Consider the following 22481-nt stretch of genomic DNA (forward strand, 5'->3'; position numbering starts at 1 on the left):
CACGGTTTTACGGGCCCTATAGAGTTTCGGGACTCATGTGGACCCCACACGGTCTTATGGGCCCCACATAGGATACTTATTATTATTATTATTATTATTATTATTATTATTATTATTATTATTATTATATATTTCTACAAATTATATTAGTCAAAATATTATTTTATGTATATATATATATATATATATATATATATATATATTTATTTATTTACGTGTACAAATAGTGTCTACCATGTTTATCCTATGAAATTACATTTTGATCAAACCGACCTCTAAGGAGCGACTGAGCTGCAATGGTCTCTAAGTACTCGCTTAGACAAGGTCTTTCTTAGGCATCAAATATGGAATCAAGGATCCCAACATAGAAACACTTTTGTTGTGATACTAACTAAATAACCATTATTATTATTTTACATTTTTGGGGTTATTACATCCTCCCCTCATAATAAAAATTTCATACTCAAAATTTAATAAAATTAAAATGAGTACCTTGTATAATGTTGTGCTTTTATCCGATCCTGCTATCGTAAAAAATATGAAAGTATTTTTGCTTCTAGTTCCCATGATGCTTCTTCACTGTCATGGTTGCGCAAGAGCACTTTTACCAATGAAATCTTCTTTGTGCGTGAAATTAGAATAGCTTACCTAAGGAGGGGGGGGGGGTGAATTGGATTAATTAAAATTTTAACCTCTTTTCAACTTCTTACTTGTTTTAATGCAGCAACAAGAAAGTAAATCAATCAGCTAATAATCACAATCAAATCACACAACAAAGTACTGAAAAATAAAAAAAAATAATCCAACCAACCAAAGTATGAAAATCAATTAACATTCAAGAATATTATGCTTTTTGGTAGCAGTCCTGTAGTTGTTTGCAAACCCTACTTTGAATGAAATTTTATTGCCCTTCTCTTAATCAAGATTTCCTCAAATTAACCAACGCACTCCCTTGTGGGTTTTCGAAAACAGTTAATTAAAACGTACTTTCTAAAATCAAGAGTTTTCTCTGAATATGAATTTTAAGCCCTGCAACCTTCACTTAGCATACACAAGAATATATGGTATAGAAAATAAAGAGAGTAAGGATGAGAAGAACACCAAGATTTACGAGGTTTGGCTTATCCCCAGCCTACGTCCTCGCCTTTGGTCAATTCCACCAAAGGATTCCACTAAGTGTGCTCCTTTCTGGGCGAAACAAGCCTTTTACAAAATTCCTTCTTTTTCAGGAAGAGAAACCTCTCCAAGTGATCAACCCCCGCTTGGTATAGCGATCCAAACAAGTTTTGAATCGTCAACAATACAATAAGAATGCTACAATAATCTGAGTACAAAGAAAGTCTCAAAACAGATTAGAGCTATATAAGTTAGAGCGCAAACTATACTTTAATCAAATAATAATAAAGAATGTATGAAACTCAAGTATAGAGATCATTAAAGGTTCGTTGATTGAGAAATCTTAGTGTAAGAACTATGGTTTGATGATTCAGTAATAATTTCAAAACTTTTCTCCCAGATGGAGTGTGAGCAATAGAGAGCTTTGAGAAATTGTAAGATTTGATTGCAAGAGTGCTGAGTAATTGTTTATATATTTGAATTCTTGGGATTAAAGGAGTATTTATAGGCATTTTAGGATTAGTTTCCTTGTTCCCCAAGTGACTTGGAGTGTCCTCCAAGTTTTTACAACGTTCACATATGAAAAACCAAAATTTGAAATTTTCCTGTTGGAGTTTAAAAATTCAAAACCCGTGGAGTCAGTTAGCTGAACAGGTGACTGGGTAGTGTATTTCTACAAGGTCAGTCGGCTGAACAGGCGGCTGACACCCTTTTGTCTCCCAAAAATTAAATCAAGAAATAGTCAGTCGACTGGCATGACACAGTTCTTTTTGGGTTAGTCAGTTGGGTACTGTCAGTTGGCTGGGTGGTTTACATTTATTGAGTCAGTCAGATGGATAGTTATTTCAATTGGTGCTTTTCTGTCAGTCGGCTGACTAAACTAGAGTGTTTCTGGTCAATCGGCTAGGCAGACCTCTCACTGATTTTTCCTTTTTGGTTTTTCAAATTTATTTTTACTCACATGCTTTGATCTTTTATAAAACATTTTGTGAGGTTTTAAAATAGGTCTCTAAGTCCATAAATATCCCCTAAAGAGCTTTATATTTTCTAAATTATATTTGATACGAAGTACTTACAGACAACTTTTCTAAATATGGTTTTTGAGTACTAAATCTTTAAGTCTCTTGATGATCCTCTTGACTTCAAGTCCCTTTTTGTAACGACCTTCTTATCTTAACATATAACAAAACACAATAAATAAGACAGTCAACCCGAACCCGTGGGTAGTGGGGACACCTATCATACATAGTGGAATTTAGGCAGTAGTAAATGTAAACCATCCACCTCATTACCATAAAATATAAAATACCAGAGCCAACTGCAATCCACAGTGACACTGTATTCATATACAACCTCAAAATATCAAAAATACATCTAGGATCTTACACAAAAATCTCCTGACCCTAGTACAAGATTTACCCTCCTAACGGGGTAGCACAACAGACTTAACGGCGGCCACGACCTGCCAGTCCTTCTGGGTTTCTTGAAAATTATTTAAGTTCGGGGGTAAAACACTTCTCAGTAAGGGAAAATAAACTAAATATAGATGTGTGGCAACATGAACATTTGATGCAATTATACATATGCAGTACATTTCATATATTTGAAACATTCATCATAACATACTGAATAATCAAATACTTTCGTACTTTCTAATAAATCATATAGTTCATAAAATTTCTGGTATAGCTGATAATACTGAAAACATACTCAGGATGAATAGCTAGTTGATGTCATGTATTACCCCCCATGATGGGTTGTGTAGCCCAAAGGCGGGACTTGACAATGGTTGGCCGACCACTCCTAGTAAAAAATGTCTATAAGTACGATGGGCCTGCCACACCCTGGTCCGGACTGCCAGGTGGACGTCTACAACTCTATATTGAAAGCCACATCAACTATTCATCTCTTACCCCCTCGTAGGGCGGTTAGCACAAATCTGAACATAGATATTTGATCTATATAACTATGGTACTGTGCTCCTGAACTGAACTAAACTAACATCCGGGTTCTAATAACATATAAAATATGATAATATAGCATTTAACATAAATGGATTGATAGTATTTTTATACTTTCATAAATACAGCCTTACGCCGAACATTTCGTAAATACGGCCTTGGCCGAAAACATATAACATACACGGCCTTGCGCTGGCCATTAATCACAACCTTGCGCCGAAAATCTCATACATATCGTTTTGAGTAAATAAGTTGTTTATCATGTATTTCAAAATCATCATATACTGTTTTATTTCATAATTCCTAAAAACATGCTTATTTATAAAATTGCTATAATATAATATATGTTATGTAAAAATAATATTCATGCCACACAATGTTGATTAAAATCATACATTTTATTCTAAAATCGTAATTCCTATATAACAGTAGTATTTTTCCCAAATATGCATTTACTCAATAATATTCAGATATAATCCATGTTTTTCTGAAAATTAATTTGTTGATAAATAATAGTAATTTGCGTGAAAAATAACTGCTTTAGTTTATTCCCTTACTTGGTACTGAAAAGAAATCCCCAAAAATTCCACTCGTCCTGCACCTATAGGGTTCCCCGTTCAACACCTTGGAATTCAACAACTCTTAGAACTAAACTTCAGTATTTTCATGTGAATATCATTTGCTATAACTATGAAAAGACCAAATTTAACATAAAAAACCTTACCTTAACTCAAGGGTGAATTTTAACTCAAACCCATCAACGATCCACTCCGGCAGATATGCAGAGAACTTCTGCAGGAGCGTCGTGGTGGCTTCAGATCGTTGAACCGACATAAATCGGGCCCGACATCGTAGAGAGAAGGTAGGAGGGACGTAGAGGAGAGAGAGAGAGAGAGAGAGAGAGAGAGAGGAGTGTTTGCGCGAGAATTCAGCCAAAAATGAAGTTTTTACCTATTTATGCACTGGACTTCGTCGACGAGCCACGTCACCTTGTTGATGAGGTCAAGAAAGAACTTCATCGACGAGTGTTCCCCTTTGTTGACGAAATTCAGACACCCAAACATCCTCTCAGTATCTTCTCCTCGAGGAGGCGCACCTTCGTCGATGAGCCTATACTGCCACGTCGTGTTCGTTGACGAAGGCTGCTGCCTCCTTCTGTTCGATTTCCATTTTGTCCTTTCTCTTATTATTTAAATACTATTATTCTTTGGGTCATTACACTTTTGGTCTTTAAGCTGTTTCATTTGTCTTTAAATACTCAGTGAAGCTTTCTCTTGATTTGTCTTTGATTTCCAGCTTGCTTCCATGACAAATGTAAGTGTTGAGTTATGTATACCTGAAATAAAGTCATTCAACAACACATGCTAAACCATCTTCATTTGTTATCATAAAAACAAGATTGAAAAGCCTAGTTAGGCCAACGGTGCGTAATTCTTGATCCTTCTTGTCTAAAATCTAGATTGGTACTTCTTCATATGATAAAGTATCACTAACTTTTAACGATTCATAGCTTATCATATGAGAAGGGTCTGGAAAGTACTTCTTTAACATTGAGACATGGAATACATCATGAATTCTCAATAGTGCAGGAGGTAGGGCAATTTTGTAAGCAATTGGACCCATCTTCTCCAATACCTCGAATGATCTAATATACTTGGAGCTTTGTTTTTACTTTTCTCCAAACCTCATGATTCTTTTCATTAGAGTGACTTTTAAAAATATATTATCCCTCACTTCAAACTCCAACTCACGCCGACGGGTATCCGCATTGCTCCTTTGCTGACTTTGAGCGATTTTTATTTTATCTCGAATGAGTTTAATTTTCTTAGAAGTCTTTGTATAATCTCAAGACCTAAAAGTCGTCGTTCGCCAACCTCATCCCAATACAATGGGGATCGACACTTACGATCATATAACACTTTATACGGTGTGACCGGTGCAAACTGCAAGTGCACAGTATCGTAGTTTTATAATATAATGATGTGTAGAGTATCGTCCTCAGGGATTGATGTCTTAATTTTACCAAGTACCGAAATTTTACTAACCTTGATTTTATTTAGAAAAATTAACAATTTTAGACTGCAAAATTTAAACAAAGCTACTTTAAATAAACTATTCAGGAGAATTTAAAACTGGATACCGCGTGTCAAATTGATGATGGTGAAAACTTCTAGGAAACCGATTTCACCTAGTTTCTCACTATGCTTTACTCATTTAGCTAATTTAACTTCGTTTTCTCTGTTTGTTAGCAAATCGCCAATTTTTCCAAAAGCCTCTTTCGATAGTCAATTGGAACCTATTCTTGTTTATTATTTAACATAAGAGTATGTAAATTAATAACGCAAGAACGCAGTAAGACCCTCGATTTTTTATGCTACGTAGGTTCATACAAGTCTTTGGATCTCTATATTTACCTACACTGAATTATCCAAGATCTATCCTATAATCCCCCCTTTCGGTAGCAAATCACAAGACTAAAATCATTTAATTAATGGCCAGTTAATTAAAAGCATTAGGCACAGAATAACTCAAACAAACATTAATGAAAACTATTTCAGATTAGCATCAAAGAGCAAGCATAGTTCGAAACTGGCTACATCGTTTTCCTAAAATTCAAAAATTTAGTTCATTCCGAAAATAAAATCCAACATAACAGATTTCACCATATTTTCTTCAATTTGGAGCGTACGGGAAAGATCAACACTCGCCGCACCGCCGTCGCGCGTCACGAACACCCCGAACACCGCCGTTGTTCGCCGCCTTTCGATTCTGAAAAGATAGTATTTTTGCGTGTTTCCAACTCTCCTTTGCTGGCTGTGTGTGTATCTCCGCAGCACCACCAAAAGAAAACCACCAGAAAGCTCTCCAAAAAATAATTTTTCCAAGAAAAATTTTTGTGGTTTGGCTTCCCTTGTGTGTCTCCCAAGAAAAATCTTTTTTTTTTAATCTATGTTGCGGCCTCTCTCCCCCCAGTCCCCCAGCGCACGCTGCTCTCTCCTTCCTCTCCTCTTGCACATGGCACTCCCCCCACAAGGAAACCCTCCCTTGTTGACTTTTCCATCCTTTCCTTTTGTCCTTTCTTTCTTTGCTTTTTTTTTTTCCTTTCTTTTTTTCTTTCCATTCTTTTGTCTTTCCTTTGGATGTACCCAGCGCACACTGCCCTTATGAGATGACCCGGCTGCATGGCTGGGTCACATCTCATTTTTTGATTTTTTGATTTTCCTTTTTTTTTCAAAGGTACATGAACTGCCCTCCTCTTTCAAGCCCACTTTAGACCCTCTTACAGCTCGTAACTCTCAAAGTTTAAAACATAAAATATGTAGATCTCTTTTTCAGATTTTCCCAGAATTTTGAATCATCTCAATCGGAGCTCGTATGAGAAAGTTACGCCAAGATTACGAAGAATTGTCGAAAAAATCCATAAAACGGCGTATGCTAACTTCACGTCTGATTTCTGCCTTGATGCTGCCAGTGTTTTGCAAAACACAAAACACAAAAATTGTAGATTGTTTTCTTATCTTTCTAAGACATCTTGAATAATCTGAATCAGAGGTTGGATGAGAGAGTTACGCACAGATTGCAAAGTACTGTCGGTTTCTTTTAGCTTCCAACAGTTGCTTTGCAATAAAAGACACCAAAATTTCATACATTACTCAATAAAACCCAAATTTTATAAATAGAACACAATGTTAGAATATTGAGAGTAATTAGGCATTTAAATATAAAATATCATTTGCAATGCATGAATTAAAGCACATAATTACGCAATTTAAGCGCGTAATCACACCCCCCAACTAAAGTTTTGCTAGTCCCTAGCAAATAACGTGAATGCAATTTAGGGTAGTGTCATACCAATTTCAATGAATGAATACACAAGCAACACAACTATACCCTTTCACATACAGGAATATCACCAAATTACACACAAACTCATTCATACCCAATTCACACAACTCCGAAGTAAGTCATTCATGCAAATCTCATCATTATATAGCGATTAAGAACAGTAAACTCACGTAAAATTAACCAGCGAGCACAATTCAGAGTTAATGTAGCCATATAAATTCAAGTATAAATAGGCGAAATCTTGAAGCACGTGTAATGTGTGTGACTCGTTACACCCAGGATATCCGTGGACACCTAAAGAACTGTCGCTTTGATTCGGCCTAACTGGTATACTCTCAAAAACACTCAAAAAGGATGGGTTCACTCATCGTATGTGAGGAGGAGTGTCATGATCAAACATCCCACATACTGCAAGGAACAAACGCTAATTGTATGGAGTGGACTAGTCTGAAAAGGATCAAGCCTATTTAGGAGGTGTCGGGTCCTTCACCCTAGCATCTTCTCACCTACTCACCATGTCCAACCGAGACTACCCTAGATCAACTTATTCACAAACTAGGCATGAATACATCTGAGGCATTAGGCGGGTGAAGAGTCTTCATATGTGGATAACATGCGTCCTTGACTTTTGTTGTAGTTGTGTGGAGCAGGTATCAATCTTTCACCTCTTGTAGGGTATTTCTATTTCTCTTTTTCTTTCTTCTGCTCATTTTTCAATTTCTTTCTTTTCATGGTCAATTAGGACAATCATAACACTTCTTTTATTGTTTTCATACCACCCATGTGCATTAAGCTTGAACAAGAGTCCATGAAATAAGTCTATTTCTAGGGGTGGTTCGGCCTTCACATCTTGAGTAGGCTACAAGACCTAAGTTTTTATCTCCCCACTAGATGTCACCTCTAGGCTAGCAATTCAAAAACCAAGACTAGTGTACAAAGAGTATCCAGAAAAAAAAAATAGGGTAGGTTGAGTTTCATGAACTCTGAGTTGACGTCAAAACTCAAAAGAGCGATAAATGGCTCAACAGTACCTCACAAGGTGTCAAAGTCTCCACGGGCGCTCTCTCAGTGTTCACAAGGAACCCTAAGTGCTACAAGTCACGTGAACGTGTATTTTTTTAGCCTCAAGAGATACCATGTAGATACAAAAGTTTATATAGCCAGATTAACACAAGTGCACTACCAATCAACTTTCAATGAGTTACGATTCCTAGTTTAGCCATATAAATAGAAACTACACATAAATGACCCAGTGTGTACTCTTAGGTTATATGCAGGTATATGAAGGACATAAGTAGTGTCACGTATGGCCTAATCATCCATATTCACACATTTTTTTTTTTCAATGTTATTCAAAAATGAGAAGGATTGAAGAAAAGAAAGAAACTTCCTTGACTTATTGGTGAATCCGTAGAGGAATTTAATTTTCAGCTCTGTACTCATGCCAAATAAACCTGCATCAAAAATCTAAATTATTTAAAAGTGCATAGATAAATAAATAAATAATAAAGGAAATAAATAAAAGAAAAACTCTTTGGGTTGCCTCCCATAAGCGCTTGTTTTAACGTCTCCAGCCAGACGTTTCAATCTTCATCAACCAGGATCACCAAGAGGAATAAATGCACAGTTCCTCTCCATTTGTTCTCCATAATAGTGCTTCAATTTCTGACCATTAACTCTGAATATATTCCCTGGGAAGAGTTTTAATCGTGAGTTGAAGAGTAGAACCTGTTGTCTTGGAGCAAACTCACACCTAAGAATCTGTTTTTCATGCCACTTCTTCGTCTGCTTTTTGTAGATTTTTGCATTTTCATACGCATCACCCGAGAATGCATAGCGAAAATGCTCAGGGAATTGTTTCAACTCTAGAGATATAGGTTGTTGCGTCTTTCCTTTAGAGATTACAGAATCCTTCCTTGCTACCATAGGTTCTAGCCTCCCCACACGTTGCTGTGTTGTAATCTGCTGCAAGGATCGTTCTAGGTGATCAACTTGTACATCTTTTTGAAAGACTTTTTCTACACCTTGCTGATGACATCTACCCAAAAGCAAGTGCTTGGATCTTCTGGGAATCTTATGTCTTGGTAGATGTTGAACATAACCTCTTCCTTATCCACTCTCAATGTTAACTCACCCTTTTGAACATCAATTAAAGCCCTTCCAGTGGCCAAGAGTGGTCGGCCAAGAATTAGTGGGACTTCTTGGTCTTCCTCCATATCTAACACCACAAAATCAGCAGGAAAAATAAATTTATCCACCTTTACCAATACGTCTTCTATGATTCCATGTGGATACTTGATGGATCGGTCTGCTAGTTGCAAAGAAATGGTTGTTTGTTTCATCTCTCCAAGTCCCAATTTCCTGCAAGTAGAAAGTGGCATAAGATTAATGCTAGCTCCAAGATCACATAAAACTTTATCAAAAAATAAATTTCCAATAGTGCAAGGTAAAGTAAAACTCCCTGGATCTTTTAATTTTTGAGGCAATTTCTTTTGAAGAATAGCACTACACTCCTCGGTAAGCTTCACTGTTTCGAACTCCTCCAACCTTCTTTTCTTTGAAATGATCTCCTTCAAGAATTTGACATAGTTTGGCATTTGTTCCAAGGCATCTGCAAAAGGAATATTTATGTGAATTTTCTTAAAAATATCCAAAAACTTAGAAAATTGCTTATCTAATTTTTGTTTTTGAAAACGTTGAGGATAAGGAAGTGGAGTAGAGAGAATAGGAGGATTTTCAAGAAATGAAATTGATGGAAGCGTGTCCATCTCTCTTGGTGTATCATCCACAATCTCCTCTTCTTCCCTTTTATTCTTGCTTCGGCCATTCTTTTCAGGTGTAGGTGTGGACATGGTTTCCTTTGCTGGTGATTTATCAATTTCTCTTCCACTCCTAAGTGTGATGACATTGCATTGATCCTTAGGATTCACTTCTGTGTTGCTAGGAAAAGTTCCTCTTTGTTGAGAATTTATAGTTGTGGCCAGTTGCCCAATTTGCATTTCAAGATTCTTCATAGTGGCTCCCATATTGTTGCAATGAGTCTCGATGTTGTCTAACCGTGAATCAGTCTTTTTAAACCTTGCTTTTGTCTCCTCAACAAAAGATATCATGGCATCCTCAAGTGACATCTTCTTCTCACCTTGATGACTCTCAAATCCTGCAGGAGATTGCAGCACATTCCTTGTATTTCCATAAGACAAATTCTCATGATTTCGAAGCCATGAATGGTAATATTGTGGCAAAGGATCACCACGATAATTGTAGTTCCGATTATTGATGTATTGAACCTGTTCTTGACTCGATCCAATGCTCGGATCTGTCCTACTTGTAGCTGCCACATATTCTGCACCTTGTGGTATCCTCTGGGTTGTCAAAGATGAAATCTGATGAGACAAAGAAGCAACTTGAGCTGAAAGTGCAGCAAACGGCTCCAATTCATGAATTCCAGCAACTTTCTTAGCCATAGTTCTTTCATTTGGCCATTGATAGTTATTTGAGGCCATTTCTTCCAAAAGAGTAGTAGCACCCTCAGGTGTCTTTGACATCAAAGTTCCCCCAGATGCAGCATCAACTAAAGTTCGCGTTTGCCCATTTAACCCATTATAGAACATCTGAATTTGCAACCAATCCGGCAATCCATGTTGTGGACAGCGTCGAATCAAATCTTTATACCTTTCCCATGCTTCATAGAGTGATTCAAAATCATGCTGCTTGAATTGACCAATCTCACTTCTGAGTTGAGCTGTTTTTGCAGGTGGAAAGAATTTAGCTAGAAATTTTTCTGCCATGTCCTGCCAACTAGTATACTCCCAGGTTGTAGCGATTGTAGCCAACCTCTTGCTTTGTCCCTCAAAGAGAAAGGAAATAATCTCAGTCTAATGGTGTCTTCAGTAACACCATTGATCTTCACAGTATCACAAATCTCCAAAAACATCGCCAGATGGATATTGGGATCATCAAGTGGCGATCCACTGAATTGGGCCTGCTGCACCATGCTGATTAATGCGGGTTTGAGCTCAAAATTGTTGGCATTAATGGGCTGGTGTCTGATACCCGAATATTGTCATTCACAACTGGTCGCACATAATCCTTCAAGGCGCGTGGCTGCGCGTTATCTTGTCCGTTCTCCATGGCTAATACCCTCTTTTTCCTTAGTGCTCTGAGCGTTCTTTCAATTTCCGGATCAAAAGGAATAATGTCACGTGTTCTAGCACTGCGCATCCAACATAAAAAAAACACACCAGAAATACAAAAAAAAAAATAAAAATAAAAAAAATAAAAAAAACAAATAAATAAAAATATAAAAATAAAATTCTAAATTAAAACCAAGATTACTTTGTATCGATATTGGCAAAAATAAGATAAACTCAATCCCCGGCAACGGCGCCAAAAACTTGACCGGTGCAAACTGCAAGTGCACATATCGTAGTTTTATAATATAATGATGTGTAGAGTATCGTCCTCAGGGATTGATGTCTTAATTTTACCAAGTACCGAAATTTTACTAACCTTGATTTTATTTAGAAAAATTAACAATTTTAGACTGCAAAATTTAAACAAAGCTACTTTAAATAAACTATTCAGGAGAATTTAAAACTGGATACCGCGTGTCAAATTGATGATGGTGAAAACTTCTAGGAAACCGATTTCACCTAGTTTCTCACTATGCTTTACTCATTTAGCTAATTTAACTTCGTTTTCTCTGTTTGTTAGCAAATCGCCAATTTTTCCAAAAGCCTCTTTCGATAGTCAATTGGAACCTATTCTTGTTTATTATTTAACATAAGAGTATGCAAATTAATAACGCAAGAACGCAGTAGACCCTCGATTTTTTATGCTACGTAGGTTCATACAAGTCTTTGGATCTCTATATTTACCTACACTGAATTATCCAAGATCTATCCTATAATCCCCCCTTTCGGTAGCAAATCACAAGACTAAAATCATTTAATTAATGGCCAGTTAATTAAAAGCATTAGGCACAGAATAACTCAAACAAACATTAATGAAAACTATTTCAGATTAGCATCAAAGAGCAAGCATAGTTCGAAACTGGCTACATCGTTTTCCTAGAATTCAAAAATTTAGTTCATTCCGATAATAAAATCCAACATAACAGATTTCACCATATTTTCTTCAATTTGGAGCGTACGGGAAAGATCAACACTCGCCGCACAGCCGTCGCGCGTCACGAACACCCCGAACACCGCCGTTGTTCGCCGCCTTCCGATTCTGAAAAGATAGTATTTTTGCATGTTTCCAACTCTCCTTTGCTGGCTGTGTGTATATCTCCGCAGCACCACCAAAAGAAAACCACCAGAAAGCTCTCCAAAAAATAATTTTTCCAAGAAAAATTTTTGTGGTTTGGCCTCCCTTGTGTGTCTCCCAAGAAAAATCTTTTTTTCTTTTATCTATGTTGCGGCCTCTCTCCCCCCAGCCCCCCAGTGCACGCTACTCTCGCTTTCCTCTCCTCTTGCACACGACACTCCCCCCACAAGGAAACCCTCCCTTGTTGACTTTTCCATCCTTTCCTTTTGTCCTTTCTTTCTTTGCTTTTCTTTCCTTTCTTTTTTTCTTTCCATTCTTTTGTCTTTCCTCTGGATGTACCCAGCGCACACTGCCCTTATGAGATGATCCGGCTGCATGGCCGGGTCACATCTCATTTTTTGATTTTTTGATTTTCTTTTTTTTTTCAAAGGTACATGAACTACCCTCCTCTTTCAAGCCCACTTTTGACCCTCTTACAGCTCGTAACTCTCAAAGTTTAAAACATAAAAGATGTAGAGCTCTTTTTCAGATTTTCCCAGAATTTTGAATCATCTCAATCGGAGCTCGTATGAGAAAGTTATGCCAAGATTACGAAGAATTGTTGAAAAAATCCATAAAACGGCATATGCTAACTTCACGTCTGATTTCTGCCTTGATGCTGCCAGTATTTTGCAAAACACAAAACACGAAAATTGTAGATTGTTTTCTTATCTTTCTATGGCATCTTGAATCATCTGAATCAGAGGTTGGATGAGAGAGTTACGCACAGATTGCAAAGTACTATCGGTTTCTTTTAGCTTCCAACAGTTGCTCTGCAATAAAAAACACCAAAATTTCATACATTACTCAATAAAACCCAAATTTTATAAATAGAACACAATGTTAGAATATTGAGAGTAATTAGGCATTTAAATACAAAATACCATTTGTAATGCATGAATTAAAGCATATAATTACGCAATTTAAGCGCGTAATCACGGTGCCATCCTTATGCTGGACAGATAACTGTTGTTATAGGTGAACTCAACTAATGATAGATACTGAATCCAATTTCCTTTGAAATACAGTACACAAACTCTCAACATATGTAATGCCGCATGCCCTTCGTGGGCCTGGGGTGCTACTTTATAGACATCTGTGTATCTGATACCATAATCATTAAACATAGATGCAGCGGAAATAATGAAACATTCACCAAATATACATTATTAGAGTTCTAAGTCCTTTCATACATATAAGTTCTCAAACATCCATTTACAATCCGACCCAAAACTAGACAACTAGTTTGGTCATCCATTAACTTACAACATAACTTACATACACCTGAAATTATATATATCTTCCCAAAAGGACTATTCTAACTTTCACTCCCTTGACGCCGCTAAGCACGATACCTATTATTTCCTGAAAAGAGGATTTATATATAGGGTTGAGACACTTTTCAGTAAGTGTGATGCCCCGAAACCCGTCAAGTGGGGCTCGGGTGCCACGTGTTCCAATCATCTGTATCTGATACCATAATTATCATGCATGCAGCGGAATATAAATAAATAACCTCAAATAAATACCAGAGTTCTATATAACAACCCAAAAACCAACACTACAACATCCAGATATCCGTATCCACAACCATCATTTAGAACATTATCCAGTACAAATACATCTGTATATATATACTAGTATCTCACAATACCCCAAAAAGAAACCACCAAATGCAATCCCAGCATAGGCCTTCAAACCCGATCTCCAGAAGAACCTGAAAAGTTGTTAATCCACTAGGGTGAGACACTTCTTAGTAAGGGTGGAATAAATTATAACAGTGTGTGACAAATGAGTTTTAATATTTATATATCAAAATAAACTGCTTCTAATATAATATCAATAACAATTGAGAAAACGTATCATTAATAACACCACTGACATCTAATGTCATACACACATCCAATATGCACAAGTACATAATTTTTATGCAGGAGAAAGTCCCCAAGGATATGGAAGATTACCCGCCCATACAAGTAGCTTCCCTTTGCTCTGGTACCTAAAAGATACTTACCAGAGCACTCACCTTACTCAGTAAGCCCTCATGTGGAGAATTACCTCCCCGTTAGTATACACATCTTTATTATTTTAAAGGCGAAGGTTTCCGAGGATCAAGATATCTGCTCGCCTATACAAGTAGCATTCCTTTGCACTGATACCTAGAAACTACCTATTAGAGCACTCGCTTTTCTCAGCAAGGCCCCGGCAGTATGTTTATCTCGTCGCATGCACATATATGCATTCACAATATGCTATATCATTATTATTATGCTATAATTAAATTCACATGCGCACAATACATCCACACAGGAATCATGCATCTCATACTTCATCTTCCAATGTCCTCAGTACATAGCCCACACAGAGCAACTACGTACATGTCAATACGAGGCCCACACAGGCACCTGCGTACTTCTTATCTACACATGGCCCACACAGGGTACATAACATGGCCCACACAGACGCCACTATCCACACAGGATACATAACATGGCCCACATAGGCACCATTATCCACATAGGATATAACGTGGCTCACATAGACACTATTATTCACCAGTATCCAATCCCCATGACCTACCCGTAGTACATCACTAGAACAAGCTCCTCGACCTGCCAACGTCCTACCCTATATAAATGACAATATGACGAGCTCCTCGACCTGCCAACGTCATATCATGATTTATATCTAGGAAATATAACAACCTCCTTATGCCACCGTTATATTGAGATGCATACGAATAACCACACCAATTAATTCACACAGATGTATCAATGCATTTTCTACACAGGACTCCAATAGATCAATTCATTTCCCACACAGTATCCCAACAGATCAATACATTTCCACACAGAAGTCAAACATAACAATTCATTCATCATGTCATAATCATTCCAAACATCCCCACATGCAAACCCAAATACCACAGTAATTCATATTCAATTTATTAGGAAAATTGTTCTCATGTCACATGAATTTAATATCATATGCAATTATCCCAAATATAAACCTTAAACAAAATCATCATTTTCCAGTACTCAAGTTGTTCTAAAAAAATCATATAGGTAAATAATAAATTTCATATGCTCGTAAATAACCAGTTCACCCTAATAAAATACTGATATAATTTTATTCCCCCTTACCTGATTTCCTGAACCACGCTTGCAGGGTTCCCAAAATTATACCCGTGGTGCTTACCCGAACCCTGATTCAATCAAATTAGCCCCAATAAAATATTATCTTAACCTTTCCTAATTTACAATAATTAAATAGCAATTAATATCTAAATAACCCATTTATCCTAGTTTTGGGGCTATGGCTACAACGATTCCACAAGAAATCCACTCCATTAGACTTGTAGAGAATTACCCCTAAATTCTCATGGCAGTGTCTGATCGTCAATTTGATTTAAAATTTAAGAAAAAAATTGAGGAAAGAATGAGAATTTACCTTATCCCAGGAGATATACCTACATTGCTCCTACGACAAATCCACTTCGATAGAAATGTCGGTGGCGGAGAATGGAGTCCAGCGGTATTTTCGGATTTTCAATTGAGCGAGAATCCGTTGCGAAATCGTAGAGAGAGGAGTGGAGAGCATGAGGAGAGAGAGTGGCGTGAGAGTTTGAGAGAGTTTTTTTTTTTTCTTTCCCTCTTTTGCTTTGTCCTAGAAAGCTTAGGCACTAAGCTTTCTTTTTTTTTTTTTTTCCTTTACTTTTTACCTTATTGTATAATAACTTTACATATATATATATATATATATATATGTATATATACATATATAATTTAATATATATCCTTATTTCAATTTTTCCCCACACTATTCCTTTAATTAATTTCCTTACTAATAGTTAATTAATTATTTATTTAATTAATAATTAATAATTAATTATTTATTCTATTAATTTTTTCGTGGGTTACTACAGTAAGGGTGATCAAGTTAATATCAGTGTGTGGGCAACATACATTAGTATTTATAGAAAATATTCATTCTTCATATAACCAAAAAAAGCTGTCTTTACATCATACATACTTATACAGTTGGAAATACTCGTTTCATTTTCCTGATATCAATAGTTCATGAATCACTTAACATCATTTACATAAATATATAGATATGCATAAAAGACACTCCCTGGGACTAACGTCATGTATAAACCCCAGTGGTCAGAGTTGTGCTACCCGAAATCTGGACTAAGCTTGGGGTGATCAACCCAAACAAAGTCAAACATACATCCGCGTTTAACATCGTTCACGTAGGCATCCACAATTTCTTGTGTGCTCCGATTATCCTACCATGTACTGAAAGTCCGGGCTTCCAGGTAAGGTACACCCTCTATCGAGGCTAATTGGCTAAAACCACCCACACCACTCTCGTGGTACAGTGTGGGCGCACATGGCCACATATATAATTCCTAACAACGGTACCGTGCTAATAACATAATGGTCCATAGGGTTCTTAAAGTATATCATGCAATTTAAGTAATAAAAATATATTTCATATTCATTTCATATAAAACATGCCATTTAAAACCTGCGGCTCTCGACCGTCATATAAAACTCGGCTCATAGCCATTAAACATAATCCTGGTCCTCACAGCCATAAACATCATCTTGGCCCTCTCGGCCGTAACATAATCCTATATTTTCATTAGCAGTTCCAGTATTTCACAAGCATTCATCATTTCGGTTACAAAAGAGTACATATATAGCATTTGCCTACCACACAATTTCCTGTACTTTGAATATAGCCTGTAGGCAACCAAGAAACATAGCATATACAGTTTAAAACATAAACCGAGCTTCCCACCATTCATTTATATTGAAAATACCATAACGTATATCCTAAGTTTGAAAACGGATCCTTTGAACGGTCGGTTTTAGAAATCTCAACGGAAACATAAATATACTTACTTCATAAACATTTCAAAAGGTTCAATTTCATAAAAAAAACCGACTTAACATAATCCCTTTATCGATTTCTGAAAAAAAAAATTGATACGCTCGAAAACCGAATCCTAGTATTTTCGCAAAATCAGGAATCTACTTCGCTAGGATTATAGATATTCGCTCCCTAATCCTCATGGTAACTTCCGATTGTTGATTCGGTGACGAACGAAGAAGAAATCGAAGAGAGAGAGAGAGAGAGAGAGAGAGAGAGAGAGAGAGAGAGAGAGAGAGAGAGTTAGCTTTCTTAATGAAAAAGCAAACAAAAATCTTATTTATAGACTCTTGACCCGGTCAAATTCGTCGACGAAGTGGTGCCTTCATCGATGAGCTACAGAAGGCCATTCGTCGATGAACCCTAAAGCTGATATTTTTCGGCTGTTTTGGATCTCTTCGTCGATGAGACTTTAAATTTCGATGACAAACCACATAAGGGCCTTCATCGACGAGAACCTAGACCTTGTCGATGAAGCTTGCTGTTCTTTTTTTTTTTTTTTTTTTGAAAATTTACTTTCTTATTTAATTTTCCTTATTTTCTTAGTTCGGGTCTCTACAACATATCCTCCAATATATGAATGGTTCTCTTCGATTGTCCATTAGTTTGAGGATGAAATGCCATGTTGAAAGTAAGTCGGGATCCCAAGGCTCTTTGCAAACTCTTCCAGAATTGTGATGTGAATCATGGATCTCGATCTGATACGATAGACATGAGCACACCATGTTGTCTAATTATCTCTTGAACATATAACTCTGCAAGCTTGGTCATAAAGTAGTTAACTTTGATCGGAATAAAGTGACCGGTCTTTGTTAGACAATAAACAACCACCCATATTGTGTTTTGTCCATGGAGTGCTACAGGTAACCCGATTACAAAGTCCATGGAGATGTGTTCCCATTTCCACTCGGGAATGTGGAGTGGTTGTAGTGGTCCTCCTGGTCTATGATGTTTAGCCTTTACTTGCTGACAAGTAAGACACTATTCCACGAATTGTGTGTTGACTTTTTGAGTCCTATCTTGTTTTTTGATAATGACAAATACAAGATATTTAATGTTTGCTGAGATTGTGAGTAAGATCAATTAGTAAAATCATATGATGGCACATGATGACTTAAAGGAAAAATGAAGACCCAAAGTGTTTTAATTATTGTATTTTATATTCAATTCATTGGGTCTGTAATAATTTTTTCAAAGTCTGTAATAATTAATGCATAACATGCATGTAGGGATTATAAACTCAAGACCATAGATGGACCTTAGGGATCACCCGAAGGTCGACCGACACCGGATTTTTGGGGTTAACTCTCAAAGACCTTAGACTGACCATAAGTCCCAAATTATTGCGTGAATAAGTCCCTATAACTTAGAAGTACCAATTATGTGAACATGGGTGTCTTTAAAAGAGAGTTAGAAATTGAATGCACAAAGTTAGTGTGTTCGGTCAACTGAACCCTAATATATAGAACAACTTCGGTCGACCAAACCTCCCCAGGTCAACAGTTGACCATTTGGTCGACCAAACCAAAACATACTAAGACCTTTGGTCAACCGAACCTCCCCAAGGTCAAAAGTTTGACCATTTGGTCGACCGTCCCTAAAATAAACTTTAACGCTGTAACGACCTGCCTAGTTTTGCTATATTTTTTTCCACAAAATAATATTTATCATAATTCTAATAACCTACTAAATTGCTAAAGTAATGATCAACCTGGACCCATGGATACTAGGGATATACCTGCCATACATCTCTGATACCTAAGCAACGGAAAACATAAAATTGCATACATACCATACATTACCAAACACAATATCAGAGTTCTACTGAATTTTTCATATATATACAATCATCCACAAAAAACCAAAAAGTATCCTAAGGTCTCAATCCAAAAACCTATATGACCCTAGCTCAATTACATACCCTTCTAATAGGGTAGCTCGGTCAACTTCTACTGCTGCGGGGCTCTATCCGCCTTCCTACCTGGATTTTATAAAATATTTGTAATGGTGGGGAGAGACACCTCTCAGTAAGGGAGATAAACTAACATCATTGTGTGGCAACATGAGTATTATCGTGACATATACATGAACTATACTTAATTGTATAATATGTAAAATTGCTTGTATAGTTTCTGAATAAAACATGATTTGACATAATATAATATAACATACTAAATTTTTGTACATGTGAATCATATTATATAATTGTACAATATTGAAATAATACATAGGATGGATAGTTAGCTAATGTCATGTCTTACCCCCCACATGACAGGGTTGTGCGGCCTGAAGGCGGGACCTAGCAATGGCTGGCCGACCACGCTAAGTCAAATATAAGTCTGTAAGTATGATGGACTTGCCCCACTTGGTTCAGACTGCTAGTGGGACACCTGCACTACCATGAGGCCACATCGACTGCCATCTCCCCCACTCTATTTGAGATGTGTGGTAGCACTAATAATCATAATCTTGAACATATAGCTATGGTACCGTGCTTCGTGAAACTAAACTAAGCCATCCGAGTTCTGATAACATATAATACATTTCATAGTACTGATACATAACTGTTTCATATTTCAAAGAAATATTTGACATGATCATACTTTCTTGAATCTTGACATAACATGCATGTTTACGACATCTACAATGACATAAATCACGACATCTACGCCAACATATTATAACATATAAATCACGGCATCTGCACTGACACATCATATCGTATAGATCATGGCATCTGAACCGGCATAAAACATAACATACTGAATTTTGATATTTCTGCACTGTTAACGTATTATTTAAAAACCATAGTTCCTATACTGTTTTTATGGTTTTTCTAAAAACTATTATAACATACTTATTTTGGAAAATCATAATATTTCGGTATAACATAATTATCATGGAAAATCATACTCATGCCACACAAATGTGTATATTATTCTAAATATAAAACTTGAACTAAAACCACGTTTTCTGATAAAATGTATAAAATCTATTTCCCTGTTCAACAACAGTATTCCCAAACACTGTATTATATCATACATAATTTTTAAAAATAAATGCTATATAATAATAAATAATTTCATGAAAATGCTGACTTAATTTATCCCTTTACCTAACTTACTGAGAAGCCCACAAAATTAACCAAACTTGCTACTATGTGTGTTCCCAGCTCAATGCCCTGAAATTATATTTTCCCCACAAAACTGCAGTATTATCTCACCTAATACATTTTCCTTAGTTTAGAAATACCAAATACCTTATATAACTTAAAATAACCAACTTAGCCAAAATTTGGGATGATGCCCAAGTTGACCTAACCAACGATCTACTCGCGCAAACTTGTAGAGAATCTTCCTAGGAGTAGTGTGGCGTTTTCCAATCGTCGAACCAGTGAAGGACGAAGCCAAAAATCCAGAGAGAAGGTAGAGGAGATGAATCTTAGAGAGAGAGAGAGAGAGAGAGAGAGAGAGAGAGAGAGAGAGAGAGAGAGAGAGAGAGAGAGAGAGAGAGTTCTACATGTGATTCTCACAGAAAATGTGATGTTTGGTCTTATATAGAGTGTTGTCCACGTGTCTTTGTCAACGAGCCACGACGCCTCATCGACGAGACCAAGAAGGAAGTTCGTCGACGAACACTTAACCCTCGTCGATGAATTTCAGGTGCTGAGAATAACCCGACGAACACTTAACCCTCGTCGATGAATTTCAGGTGCTGAGAATAACCCTATCGGTAAGCTCTTGTCAACGAGACACATGTCCACGTCGATGAGCCCAAGAAGGCTGCTCGTCGACGAGACCCTGCTGAGTCCCCTTTGGAATTTCCCTTTTCACTCATTTCTTTTATTATTTAATTTTTATAATTCTTTGGGTCTCTATAAATGCCCTGGTCAACCGAACTGGCACGTGGGGAAATCACAACGCCTTGGTTGACCGAACTTGAAGTTAAAAAATGGCATGGTAGACCGAACATTCAAATTCAATCAACCGAACTTAGATCGGTCAACCGAAGCTCGGAGGTTCAAAATTTGCCTCAAGTCTGGTTGACTAACACTTCAATTCAAAAACACCTTGGTTAATCGAACCGAGTAACCTGGTCGACCGAACCCTAAAAATGATCGACCGAACCTCTCGGGTTGCTTAATTTTTATCGAGGTTAAATTGGGTTATTTTGTATTAAACTCAATTAATTTTTTTTCAAAATACGCAGCGTGTCCCCAACGGCTATAATTTTTCTCATCTCTATAGATAGGTCCTCATTTGTAAAAACTAAGATAAGATTAGTGATTTAATTAGAAAATATTTCTCTAAATTTTTGAGAACCCTTCTTCATACTCCAAGCCAAAATACTCCTCCTTTGATCATTCTTTTGCAAAATCCATTTAAGTGAGAGTATTTTAAATCATCCTACATTGCTTTCTAAAGCTATAACTCTCATTATATTTGATTGCTTGTTGATTTTTGATTGAGAGTTATTAGCCAAAGTTTTTTCCCCTGGTTTAATTAATAAACTCATTGAGTAGGGAAAACTTTTAGCTAGTGAGTCTTTGCACTATTATTGCAAGACTCATTAAGCTTGTCTTGTATTGTGTTCTTGCGAAAACTATTTTGACAAGCTTATATTACAAATATCTCTTGCGCTAGATTTTTTGAGAAAATCATTTTTGAGATATTTTAACTACACTATTTGGATATCTTTGAAACCTTACATAAGATTGAGATATATTGATTTATTGTTTCAAAGATTGTTTGATAATACACTCTTGTGCATGATTGACTATTGACATTAGATTGAGTGTAATTACACTTCATTAGCATTGAGCTTATAGTTCTTATCATATTGATGTGCGTTGATGATTACATGAGCATATCGGTACATAATCTGCTTGTGATAGAAGCAATTTGAATTGTACACAAATTTGTTTTTCATTGTTGTATTCCAGGCGTGGCCTAAGGGGGTTTGATCTAGCCCGTAAGGATTAGGTTGGGTTCAGCCCTGTGAATTTGACCTAGGACGTTCTCCACCCCGCAAGGAAAGTTTGTAAAGGTTGAGGTCAGCCCTAAGAATTTGACCTAATTGTAATCGGTGTCACTCCACTCGTTTAAGTGAGCAATAGTAATAATCCTAGGGCTTGCAAGCTGAGGCGGGGGACGTAGGCACAATTGGTTGAACCCCGATAACATATCATGTGTGCACTTTATATTTCTGCAATTTAATTACTGCACATCTATGTTATTTTTCAATAAGTCGTGAATGTTGTGCATGATTTAAATTTCTGCCTATTATATTTTTCAGCGCATTTGGTATTGC

General features: G+C 36.7%; 1 non-coding gene across 1 annotated transcript; it reads left to right on the forward strand.

Moving 5' to 3' along the window:
- The first annotated feature begins 10556 nt into the window (after positions 1 to 10556).
- On the forward strand, positions 10557 to 10663 carry LOC131163264 (small nucleolar RNA R71). Its single transcript, XR_009139035.1, has one exon. It is a non-coding gene; the product is annotated as a small nucleolar RNA R71 (small nucleolar RNA).
- Positions 10664 to 22481: the final 11818 nt, after the last annotated feature.

Source organism: Malania oleifera, chromosome 8, assembly GCF_029873635.1.
Source record: "Malania oleifera isolate guangnan ecotype guangnan chromosome 8, ASM2987363v1, whole genome shotgun sequence".
NCBI classification, from domain to species: domain Eukaryota; kingdom Viridiplantae; phylum Streptophyta; class Magnoliopsida; order Santalales; family Ximeniaceae; genus Malania; species Malania oleifera.